Genomic DNA, 14,132 nt, shown 5'->3' with positions numbered 1-14,132 from the left:
CTTCTATGCTGCTAGGGCAACAAGTGTAAGCGCGGATGCTCTCGAAGTGGCCGACGGGGCACAAAGCGAGGGCGTCGGTAGGGACCCAGAGAGCTGCCTGGGGGGTCAATGGCCTGAGCCAATCTACCAGTCACTAATGGAACTCCTTGGCACCTATTCAGGAGCTGGGGAATCGGCTTGCAAGGAAAATCTAGAAGCAAAGCTTCCCGGTCGCCTGCCTCCTTGTGTGGAAATGCTTGATGGCAAGGTCGGAAAGCGGAGAAAGTCGGGAACCGTCGGTCCGTCCAACGCCTCTGACCTTGTTCCAAGAAGACCTCAAAAAAGTATAGTACTCGATTCCATTACATGCATCGGGGGCAAGGCACAGCTAGCGCACGGGAGGTGACACCAACCACACTCTGGTGGATACACAGATAAAATAAAGAATGAGACCGGCCCACTATTACTACGAAAAAAGCCTCAAATTTTTTTTTACTTACTTTTCTTGTTGCATAATTCAGATAAGCAGTCAAGTGGCTGAACGCCCCTCTCCCTCGGACGAGGAAAGAAGGGGCTTTTGATCGAGCTAACATTTTTTCCAACTGGTCAAGAACTCCCTTTGAAACTGCAGATAAACCAAGTTCGGGTTGGGAAAAGGGCTATTTACCCCTAGAGCGGTCGGCTGTTAACCGATTGGTCGTAGGTTCGAATCCTACTTGGGGAGATTTGATTGATTTTGAATTCTTTAATTCGGTCAATAATATCAGAATCTGATAAATCGGACCAGATTCAAGAGTCTTGGACAGAAGGGAGGGGACGGAGACGGAGCTTCATCCGCGAGTGCTTTCCAGATTATGAGCTACTTTTTGTTGGATGAAGATATGGCGAAGAGGCTGTCACCCACGGGCACCGGGGATACTAGAATATTCCTCCTTCCTTGGAAGTACGGAAAGTCTGTATCTATAAGGAAGTACTTTTCTGGGGACGCGCTGTTCAAGTCGAGTTTCCTTATTGTCCCTTCCAAGACCACATATTCCACCCATTCCGGGTCCTGATCCACTTTTCGTTGAGCTAGGCCCGTAAACTTAGGAGTTCGGGCGGCCGGACCGGGGGTTACCCGCGATTGGTAATGGCACTCACTAGAGGCCCGGGAAACAAAGAGAAGATGTGTACGAACGGTCTATCCCCAAAAAGGGGTCCTCCTATCTGAAAGGGACGGTCTCGATTAGTTCACAAGATTGAATGGCCAATTCTCCTCCGAACCCTCGATTCAACCCGGTGACCTACCAATTGTAGAAGTAGGATTTTTGGCTACATGAGCCCCTAGTAGTTTACCGGATAAATTGAGTTGTCGGGCCGATAACAGAGGATATGCTTGGATGGGACTCTACCCCTCATTCCTTTTATTGAGCATAATGATGCGAATCGGGGATTCTGAATCTGACCGCACTTTCCTCAGGTCGCTTGAGTCGGCAAAAATCCTAGAATCAGTTTTAGGGAGTTGAACGTCTTATTCTTATGAGTGGGATATCTATCTAATCCGATCGATTGCGTAAAGCCCGCGGTTCTACCACTGCAGGGCCCAATCATACTCAAAAGAAGAGTTTGATCCTAGCTCAGTGGGAATTGCTTCCATCACTAACCAATTCAGCTCGAATGCCTCCTTGGTTCGGGACGAAGCCAAGCCGATACCTGTCCCAGTTTATGTCTCTGCATCCGCCCATTCCTCAGTGAAAGGAAATGCTACTCAGGATCACACACTTGGCGACAGGGACAGGGGCCGGCCTCCCCGCCGTCCCCCCTGCCCGCACGAATGAGGCGATCAAGAAAGTCCTCCCCTGGAAAAAATATCCGAAGATCGCGTTCAATACAAAATCTAGAAAGCTGCAGGGATGACAAAAAAAGGGCGCTTTCCTGTGTTGCACCGAAAAAAAGGACTGGCAGACCCGACGCGACTGACAGATAAGCCAACGAATCTTATTTTCATCAGTATACGCCTGCTTCAACACCGGCTGTCCTTCTATTTTATTGGGAGGAACGAGCCCAGACGCTGATTCAATAGTAGATGGTCTTGGAAAGATTTCAAAGATGGGGCTGATGGGCCCCTGCTGAGATTCGCTGACTCGTCTAAGTGCTCTCCTTTGTCTCATTGTTTATCTCGTAATCATTCGATTCCTCCCCTAAAGCTAGCTCCTACTCCTCCTCCTTCTCCTTTAGGATAGGATCCTCCTTGGTCCTTTTTACATAACACTCTCGGCGCAATATTCGAGCTGAATGAATTGCATTTGTCTTTTCTGGACAGCATAGAAGGAACTTCCTCCAGCTCCCTCACTCCCCGCAGGGGCAGAGAACCCGTCGCTGTCTTACTCTACTAGTGGCTCGGCTTGGTCTCGCTCTCAGCCATTGGCGGGAATTTCGCCCGCATGTTTTAGATTGATTTATATGAAGTATGAAGGAAAGGGATCGCTTGGTCCTTGAACAGTTCTTTCAAAACAAAGGATTGATTGAATTGTCTTATTAGGACAGTCCTCTCATACTAGGGTTGGCTCCTCGCAGTTCTCCCTGAAAGGAGGTTCCCTCCCAATAGATGTCAGGAGGGAGCAAGGCGTGATTGCTCTGTCATCCTCCGACCGCCCCCCTTTCCACCTCTAAGTAGTGGTGTTGGTGTGTCTCGTTGCAATCATTCCGGTCAATCCCTTTCCTGAACCATAGGTAAGGGATGACAGGAGATGGCCCCTACGCTGCGCCCTGAATCAATAAAAAAGCTTATTGATTTGATTCATCCCATTTCATTTATTTGGGCGAGAGGGAGGCTGTGAGTCACCTGCTTTTCCGAGCCGAGCGTAAACCAACCGCCTCTGATCCCATAGCTCCACCCTCCGCTTCTCGATGACGAGACCCGTCGAGCGGAGCTCAACTCCTCAATAGTTCCACCCCTCCCCTCTAAGGGGAGACAAGGGAACATAATGTCCCACCATCAGGATCCAATTGGTCATGAACATTGTAAGGTGCTGCTTTCTGAAATAGTTCGCCAATTCAGTGCTTTATTTGTCGAGTCAATCTTCCTGGTGTTCTAGAAGAGGAAGCGTAGCTGGCACGTTGAACCATGGGGCTGATTAATTAGGTTAAGGAAAATATGAGGCATTGGGTTCGGCAATAATGATATCCCCCAACATACCAATTCATCATCTGTAACATCTATCCATCCCGCAATTCCAATCAACCGATTGCTCGCAGCTACTATAAAAGTAATTGTCGGAGTTTTCTCAATCGGAGAAGCCTAAATCTGTGTCAGAGATTTCCTTTGTCCGGACGGGGAGCCTGGGCCCTTGAAGAGGTTCATCAGAGCGATAGGGAAAGCTTATAGAGGGGTGGTGAAGCTGTTCAGTAAGGAAAGATCGTATCCGCGTAGAGCTTAAAGATTCTATGAAATAAAGGCTAAAAACTCTATTTTGGTATCGTAGTTTTAAGCTAGTTGTTTGGAGTTGTATTGAGTAATGTTGAAAGTATGTGATTGTATATATGGCTGCTGGTTATTTTTGGTAATATGGCTGCTAATATTAGTGGTTAGATATGGCAAGTTTTAGGGGAGATGCTGCCCGATTTTCGATAACTTCGAAACTAGTAATAAACTAGTCGAGGGAAATGGATACTTTGTTGCAGAGTTGGAAATTAGAAAGTGAAAGGTTATTAACCTTATTATTGCTTTCATGTAAAATAGGTTCAAAAGAGGACGAGGCAAACATGGGTAAGAGTAATACATAAGAGGTATGTGAAGTTATCTCCTTTATCTTGGCATGTGTTTGGCATGAGTAAATAGAGATATCCTTCTTTCCTCTAGGTATGCTTTTGACATAAGTATGATGCTATTATGCTACAATTATTCACTGAGCCATGACGGGCCGGGTACGATATATGCATATGATGACTCCATGAGGGAAATTATAGAGTATGTAAAGCTTATTTTTTTCTTCTTTTGGCATGTCCTAGATGGAGGTAAAAGATGATACAATCTCGGAGGTGACTCCATTCCTAAGTGTTTCTAACTCATCCTCTAATGTTGGAACTCTTACAATAATTGAGCTATTGCTTCTCAAGTTTTTCTATACATTGGGAAGTAGTAAGTATGTAAAGCTAATCTTCCTTTCTTTATTGGTATGATCTTTATGAAATAAATAGATGATGTGTATATGATTCCAAGGAAGTTCCTCTTGTTAAAGAGACTTAGATAGCCAACTTCTTGATTCCCAAAAGATATTTGAGGATGACTTGATACGGGAATATGATTCCAAAAGTTCCATTTTGACCTAATCCATAGTGGCAATCAAAAGGTACTTGATATGACTCTTGTCTTGGTTTTTTAATGATAGCACATTTTGAGTATTTCATCGAATCTCAAATATGATCTAAAATGCATATGGTTACTCAATGCTCTGCTCGTGCATATGTTTAATATATCATCCACCGAATCCCTCACAAGAGGTCCGGGTACTATCGAGTCCTATAAAGGGGCGGGTACGATATAAGATGATATAAGTATTCACTGAGTCCTATATAGGGTCGTATATAACCGAGTCCCATAGAGGGTAGGGTATGACCGATTCCCATAAAGGGCTAGGTATGATCGAGTCCCATATAGGGTCGGGTATGATATATATATACGATGATAAGATGGCATAATTATTGACTGGGTCCCATAAAGGTCTAAGTATGGTATATATATATATGATGACATATTGATTCATTTGTAAAGTTGAGTCCCACAATGGGCCGGGTACAAAATATGACACTGAGATACATGACATCATTTTACAAGATACAGTTACAGTTATTTATTAATTATTATACTTGTTCCCTATATCCCTATGTCAATTGTGCTCTCCTTATGGTATTTTATGCTTTACATACTTAGTACACATATCGTACTGACCTTGTCTTTATGGGGAGGGCTGCATTCATGCCCGCAGGTACAAATACATACTTTAGGGATTCCGCCAGCGTAGGAGTTCCACTCACCAGTTCAGAAGCACTCTATTGTGTCGGAGCCTAGTTTTTGTACTAATTCTTGATGTATGTATTATTTGTTCACGGGTACGATGGGAGCCCTATCCCACCTTATGTTACTGTTCTTATTCTTACAGATCTGTGGACATGTATGTGGGTTGTATAAGTGTGTGTACAGTGGTGCCTATTAGACTTATGTTTTGGGACATTCTCTTTGTCATGGAAGCCTCGTCGGCTTATATATTATCGTGCCGGTTGATTCCTTATGATGCAAATAGGAGATAGGGTTACTTACAGTTAGCAGAGGACCACGTGAGTGTTCAATTTGGGCACCCTTCATGACCCACAGGATTGGGTCTTGACAAAAACCTACAGAGAAAGAAAGAGAGTTCAAACCATGGCAAGTTTCGGCCATGGCTGAAACAATGTAAATTAGTTATTGGGGCAGCAAGAAGGTCCAACAAAAAGTCCACCAACATTCAGCTAAATTGCAGAGCCAAGTTGCTAAGGTAGGGTTTCTTCCTTTTAAATTGGAGTTAATGATATTTTAATGGGGAGATTAATTCGTGTTAAGTGGAGTTGGAAGTAAGAAAACTAAATGGTTATTGTTGACATTGTAAACGGGCACAATTGAAGTTATTCTAGTTGGATTAAAGTTTGGTTAGTATTGTCGTTATTATCGTATTGTATTTGAAGGTAATTTTTATGTGTTGAAGGGATGGAAATATGGTTATAAATGAGTATAAGTGCTGCTGTTCGTAGCCACGTTATGCTCCTTTCCGTGTGGTGGTGATTTTATGAAATAAGGATCGAAAACCATATTTTAATGTCATGGTTTTAGGTGGACTTTTTGGAACTTGTATTGAATAATGTTGAAGTATTTCTATTGTAGATAGATGGTGGTTGTTGTTGTTGGTACGACTCTTCTAATCGAAGGTTAATTGGAAGTTTGGATAGGGCGAGTTATAGGGGAAATGCTGCCCAATTTCCGTTAACTTCTTAACTAACCAATATACTAGTCGAGAAGTGTGAACGAGAAAGTAATTCGTATAGGTAATTGGTTGTATATTTAGAAGCTGGAAAGTCGAAGGTTATTCATAATCGTGTTACTTTCATGTTAAATAAGTTAAAGGGGTAACAAAACAAGCTTGGTTGTGGATAATCTATAACAGGTATGTAAAGCCTATCCCTTCTTTTCTTTTGGAATTTTGTAGATATAAGTGATATGTGATATGAGCTTTGGGGATAATTCCATTCATAATCTCCAAGTATGACTCATGACTCTTATTCACCTCTGGATGGTAAAACTCTTAAAGTAGTTGAGCTATTTCTCTCTAGCCTTCTATATGTTGAATAGTAATTGGATGTATAAGCTCTAATTCCTAAGGACCCTACTATTACAAATGTCTCTTATTACATAATTTGTTTAGCATTGTCTTGATACATGTCTATGATTCTTGAGGCTCTATTTTATATGATACCTAATGACATTTAGAGTTTACTTGAGATGATTACTCCCTGATCTTCAAGTGATGTATCACTTGACTATTCTATTGAGTCTCAGATAATGATTTAATTTGCGTATGGTTACTTACTACTTTTCTCATGCATACTGTTAATACATCTTTCATCGTGTCCTGGGCTGGGTACGTTATCGTGCTCAGTTTCACTGCATTATTCACCGAGTCCCTCACTAGAGGGTTGGGTACGTTATATATATATATATATATGATGATATGATATGCCGGCATGATGATGTGATGATGGTGTTAGGTCTCATGATTGGGAAAATAGGATACATGTGATTCACTGAGTCCATAATGGGATGGATATGATATATGATATGATCATGCATGATTTTATTTAATAAGGCACAGGTACAGTTATTTCTTGAGTATCATACTTATCTCCTGAACCTCTACTTCATATGTGATCTCATTTATGATATGTTATTGTTTATATACTCAGTACATATATCGTACTGACCCCTTTCTTCGAGGGGCTGCATTTCATGCCCTCAGGTACAAACATGCATTTTGGGGATCCGCCAGCTAAGGACTCTCCACTCAGCTATTTTGGAGTGCTCCATTGTACTGGACCCTAGACTGTTGATATTGATCTTTTGATGTAAGTATTAGTTTATTCAGGGGTACGGCGGGGGTCCTTTTTCTCCATATGATATTGTTGATACTCTTAGAGGTCTGTAAACATGTGTGTATATGGGTTGTGTGTAAGTTTTGTTCAACTGCATCTAAACAACATGTTGTGAATGTTAATATGTAATGACAGCCTTGTTGGATTGCATGTTCTTTCATGATATGATTAGTGACAACTCCCCAGGAGACTAATGAAAGGGCTATATATATATGAAGACGTTATGACCCATTGGGGTTCTTATGTAAGTTAGCATATTGTTCATCATTTAGATTGGCTAGAGCTGATAGGTATGGATACGGGCGTCCAAGTCGGACCCCAATCATGGCCTATGAGGTTGGGTCATGACAGGCTTAAACTGGTAGTTGCATAAAAAAGATGCAAAAGTGCAATATGAGTACCAAAACTCAAGGTACTTATTAGGGATCGTAGGCCAACCGAGCTTAGAAAGAATAGATATATAAAAAGCAGCATGATGATACCAATAATAACTAGGGAGATGCATAAAACTATGATCTTGGAAAAAGGGGTAAGGGAAGATTATCCAATAATCAAGTAAATCCAAGAAGTCATATAATTGCATCAATAATCTCAACTCATAATATACTGGAAGAATGCACAAATGTAAACTCATATCTTTGGCTCAACAACTTCCAAAACTAGCATAATATTCCTGGAATAAACCCTCGAGCTCATCAATAAAAGGGTCACCCAAAATCATACCTCGAGCTTATCAACATTGAAATAATAACCCAGAATATGTATAAGCAGGCCACCCAAAATTCACACCTCAATCTTTTCAAATAAAATAAAGTGTAGCCCAAAGTCAATAAAAGGGTTTCTCAAAATTATACCTCTAGCTCATAAACCATGAATTTCCATAAATATGATATCACCGTATTTCCTTGAATCCCTCATATTTAAGTATCAACCAAAAGTCCCATTATCATCTTTTTACTCTTTCTTTTAAAAAGGGTTTTTAACACTAGCGAGGTAGATAACACAAATAGAATGTCAAAAGTCATATATCACTCACCTGAGACTCCGGTGTGCCAAAATCACGGCCTCGGGCCCAACATAACAATATAATAAGCAACCAAGGCATAATCAGAAGCTAAAAATCACAATGAGTGACCAACCAACACCAAAGAAGTCCAACAAGAGGCGTCCTAACTTTAAATCACCTAAGGGCAAGTTTTAAGGATTCTAAACGATGTAAAACACATCAATATATAACCTAGACTAAGACTCCAACGGCTAAAACCCAAACTACTTGCTAACAATGATCATCAATTCTAAATTGTTCAATAGGATATCAAGACCTACAACACCAACCTAATCATACGTTACCACTTAAAATATACCACTTCTAACAAAGCCAAGTCTAACATGATTAAACCATAACCTACCTTAAAGCCAAAACATCTCACGAACAACTAAACTTGCATATTTCCCTTGCGGGCCACCTCCAAATGATGTCACTCTATCAGCTTATCGAAGAACACATCACAACAAAGACAATGATACCCATATTTCTATAATTAAAAACGAAACCAAAAATGTGTCAAAATTTGACATTGGGACCTACGCATAAAATAAAAAAACCAATTCCATCATATATTCCCAAGTAAATCAAGGAATTTATACCCAAAAAGGGGCATATTTTGAGCATCGGAAGAGCTCAAACAACCGCACCAATTTGAAGCCCTAGAATAGCCAAAAATGCAAGGAAAAAGGGCAATTTATCTCAAAAGAAGCCTTTGCTCCTAGTTATGAACGTACCAATGGATACCCCTTGAAAATCCATGCAATTTAGCCTGTTAAATTACCCAATCACCCAAATATAGAGAAAAAATCAAGTTCAAAAGTTAGGGCCCAAGTTTGAAAAAACGAAACCAAAAATAGGCCTCTTTTATCGCTTAAGTGAACCCCCGGTGTTCTCTTAAGCGACCACCTCAAAGAGGCGGGCATAACTTTAGAGACACCAGGTCACTTAAGTGACAAGTCACTTTAGCAATGGATGGTCATTTTAACGAGACCCGAAAAAGTTATCTGGTGGCTTTAGCGACCTCTTGGCCGCTTTAACAGCACTCGCTTTAGCAACTACGTATATCTTTAGCAACGGCACCAGATGCCTACTGGTGAAAAATGTGCTTGACATGCCAAATTCTCCGATGAGGTGTTTTGGATTCATTCAGAACACTTTGAAGGCAAACGCAATATACCACCCCACAAATTCGGTATTTCGGACCTAGTATCGTATTCAAAATTCTTATATGAGGTCTTTTTACCAAAATGTGGGCCCCACATCCAGTGTAATTTCCCACAATGGGTCTTGGAATTAGACCAAAAGCCTCAAAATTTTGATGAATGGTCGTTCTAGACAAAATTCGATATTCCGAAACTAACTACACAGTCAGAATTTCCATCTGAATGTGATTTCAAGAATGTTGATCAAATTAAATTATATGCTAACTTTCAAAGTCAAATATGTTAATTGTCTCCAAACTTGTACAAATTGCTTCGATACTTATGTTGACCATGCTACTAGAATAATTTGGTCATTTTGGAGTTGATAAAACCGTCAGAATTTCATTCTGAGGCATTTACCATATGTTATGACCGAAGTCCTCTTTTCAAGTTATAAAGGTTCCAAAATAGGGAAACGGGACTAAAAACATTTCGATCACCTCAGGAAATAAATCAAAAATCATTCTAAACCAAACATGGCATTATGGAGCTAACCATACTGAAAAAATTTTCATCCGAGCATGTTTACTCAATATATTGACCGAATTCAACCTTACCCTAAATTTCAAAGTTAATATGACTAATCACACAAACTCAAAATGAAAACTTGAAAACACAAACCAACCTTTCTTCTAGATCCAAATGGACCTTCCAGAGATGATGGAAGTGACGGAATCATCATCCGACATCAGAATCTCGAAAGGTTGACTCCAATCAACTAGTTTAAGTCTTAAACATAAAAAATGGCCAAATCTTCTAAAAATTCAACCAAACACTTTTGGGGTGCGTGCCACCCATATCAATATCACATAAGAGTTTTAAAGAAGCAACGGGAAGTGGTAAATTAGTAAAAATATGAAAAGGAATAAAAATGACCTTGGAGGTCATTACACTAGGATACTTTGACCTTTTATATATTGGATTGAAGTTCACATATTTGTAGACTGTTATTTCTTTTTTGGTTCACCTCTTGGGGGATTATTTATTCTACATTAGCTATTTTATATTTTGCATTAACTATGTTGATTTACTTTTGATTTCTAATCTGCATCTAGATTTACTCGACCATTTGGGATTATGAATAGAGTCAAATAGTAGTGATTTATACCCTTTTCAAATGAAGTTTTAAATTATAAATGACCCCATTTTTTTCAAATGAATTTTTAAAAAATGTAAATCTCCCTTTCCAAATGATGTTTTAAATTGTACCATGTCTTTACCCCATCTAAATTGGTTTTCTTATTTTTGAAAATTATTAAGTGGTAGACTTCAAATTTCAAATTTTTATGTAGCTAATGATAAGTTTCGCACATTATTTAAACACAAATTTTATTTACACACTTTTCATACAGCCTTGAAGCTAAGAACATTTATTTTTATACATACTAAATGGTTAACTAGCTTTCAAATCGGTCACTATTTTTTAGCTTAACTTATAAACCTAAGTTTGGATGGTTAACCATTTTGAATGGATCTTAAAGAATATCTAGCCCCTTCCCTTTAGGATTAATTGAACCCTCACCTTAGAATATCTAATTGGTTAGATAGACCTTAAAAATGGAGTTAATATGAGAAATTTTAGGTGCCCTAACTCACCCTTATAATAGATAGGCGGCGACTCCTTAAGTTAAGTTATTTATTTTAGGAATCACCAATATGTTGTACTCTAATTTGACCTCCATTAATATGGGGTATAATAGTTTGCCGACACCACAGGGAAATTTGGTTCTAAATTAAAACAGACTTAGGTTAATAATTTATTTATTTTTATTTTGAATTGCTTGATTTCTCATCCTGCTTATGTGATATAATTTATATTTTTGTTATTGATTTATCTAATTTATTTATTTGTTATTGTTCTATATAAATTATTTATTTTTTATTGCTTTATATAAATTGTCATTCCGATCATACTTTCTACAATTCTAGAAAAGTGACACGGTCACACGTACACGCAAGATGTGTTTTGCGCACCTCCAAAGTTTTCTTTAAAATCCCAAAATTTAGGAGAGTTGGTGTATGGATGGGGTGTCCGGATCTTTTTTCATGTGACCGCATAGCCTTCTCATTTGAGTTGTCCGCTCGAAAACCTTGTAACTAGTAAACCAACTCTTAATTCACCTAGGTTAGAGCTAAGCCAACACCTTTTTAGGTACACACACCAACAAACTTAGCAAGCTTAATATCCTTGCTATATTAAGTCCATTAGTCAACTTGGTCCAAATATCCAAGTGGCTACACGACCCCGAGTGACTCTTACAATTTGTATGTGCATATTTCAAAAATAGTTGTGCCAGAATATGGACCCTTTGTCTAAATAAATTAAACTTTAGAAGGGAGAGTATTATTAATTCATTTGTGATGTAGATAACTATGAAGATCCCATGCTTTGGCCTGTGGGGATTGAACCATGAGCATACTTAGATGCGATGAAGAATTTTATTTTCCTTTTTTTGGCATGTAATAAAGTTTAAGCCTATTTTTTGTATTTAATTTTGGGGATAGATTTGTTTAATTAAAGAGCAATGGAATGACATATTATGGCACATTTATTTTTCAAATACGCGTTAGGACTACCTCTGCCAAAAAGAGGTCACCTATATATTTGGATTCATCATAATTATTTTATGTGCTTGTGTAAGACCCGAAAATCAAAAAGTTGGAATCAAGATAAAATTTGACTGAACCCAAGTTTATGACCTATTTTATGAATTGTACAGGTTCATACGACTCATAAAAATAAGTTGTACAGGTAGTCTTGGGTATTGATATGGACCAAAGATCATAAGAGGTCCTACAAATCAACATTACTACTCGTAGTTCATTCGACAAGTTGTAACACTAACCCTTACCCCAACTTTAGATGCCCATGTTTGAGAGTTCCTCAGGATCAAGTCCACTACTTGACAAGATGATTCACAAAAATTATTATGAGTTGTAAACACGACTCGTAACCAAAGTTAAGAGACCCTCAAGTTTGTAGGTTTTGACGCCGAAGGATGAGCCCAAATGACAACTCATACTCATGAAGATGAGTCATAGAAACGACTCGTAGGCAAAGTTTAGAGTTCAAATTTTTAGGCCTTTTCTAAAGCCTGGAGGACGACTCATCTTGAAGACTCATCATCCCACCTATGATTCGTAGGAACCAACTCGTAGGGCCAAATTTTGGATTTAATGAAGGGTAGTTATGTCATTTTCTAAGTTTGGTTCAATGAACCTAGACATAATTATGGGTAAGTTCAAGCCTATATCTACCCAATCCTTTAAAACTTCCCTCATTGTAAATTATTCTTCTAAAATTCTCTAAGGAAGGAAAGTCAATTCTCTCAAGGTTCCTCTCTAAGTTTTCAGCTAGGGTTTCAGATTTCACCATGGTTTCTTTTTCAATTCTAATAGAATTTAATCAAGGTAGGTGGGGAATGATCCATGGTTTTCTTTCACCCATGTTGTCCCAAATTTTTCCCAAGTTTGCTTCAATTTTCAATTGATTTATGAACCCTTATTTTGATAAATTATAGTGGGTTGTTTCAATTTTGTTTTAGATGATTATCAATGATCTTTATCAGCATGCTTTCATATTAATTGCATGATTTTAAGTTGAATTATGAATTTTCATCCATAAAGATATTTCCAAGTTATGATAATGAAGTTAAATATGACTTTCATGAGTTGATTATGAGTTTAATGATTTTCAGGGAAAGTTTAATGATTTAAAGTTGAGATTATGATTTTAATGATGAAGTTATAATGATGATCAAGCTATGATCAAAGATAGTTATTATGGTGTAATAAGTACAGTTATCATACAATCATGTTTAAAGATGGTGATATGGATAATTCTCACCGAAGTTATGGATTCCTATGAATCACTTAACTTAATAAGTTATTCCTAATATATTTTGTAAAGATGGGTTGATAGGTAGTTACTATATTTCCCTATAATGTTTATGATCATGTGTTAATAAATTTTGTTGGGATATTGACTAACCACCGATAGGAATTCTAGGTGGAGTTCGGTCTGGTAAAACACTTAGTTACCCAAGGGAATTCTAATAGCAACCTAAAGTCCAAAACTATATTACCCACGTAGGATTGCCTTTTATGGCCTAGCTAGTGGATCAACATATAGCACAATTGAGTTGAGTAGAGTACCATGATGGAGTATAATATGGTAAGATAGCCTCCTTATTCTCGATGAAGGTTACATCGAATTCCATTTTGTAGTTCGCATGGTCTAAAGATGTTGGTTAAAGGTCTTAACCCACAAAAGTTGAAAGTTAAGCTATGAAATTTTATGATGAAGTTTTATGATATGCATGGACCATTAGTTTTCATATATTTTCAAATGTTTTCAGCCTTACACATGTTCATTATGATTGGTCATGCATCTTATGGCATATTATTCTCATTCCTTTACTTGTTCATGCATATCTCACATACTTAGTATCTTTTATGTAGTAACAAATAATTTTCCTACATTATCTCATAATGTAAGGACGAACTATATTAACGACCAGCCCTTTATGGCTAGAGTTTTTTTAGATATCAAGGAGTTGGTCAGTCTTTGTTCTATAAAGGATATGACTTTCATTCTCTTTGTTTACTTGACTTTTCTCCTATTGTTTCGGGTGAGAAGCCCCCATCAAAGACTAAAGTTGAAGAATGTTTAGACGATGTTTTGATATAGTCTATTTGAATGTCGATATGAGCATTTCTACACCTTAGACCCATTCCCCTTTTTC

Source organism: Solanum dulcamara, chromosome 5, assembly GCF_947179165.1.
Source record: "Solanum dulcamara chromosome 5, daSolDulc1.2, whole genome shotgun sequence".
NCBI classification, from domain to species: Eukaryota; Viridiplantae; Streptophyta; class Magnoliopsida; order Solanales; family Solanaceae; genus Solanum; species Solanum dulcamara.
This window is presented reverse-complemented; position numbering follows the sequence as displayed.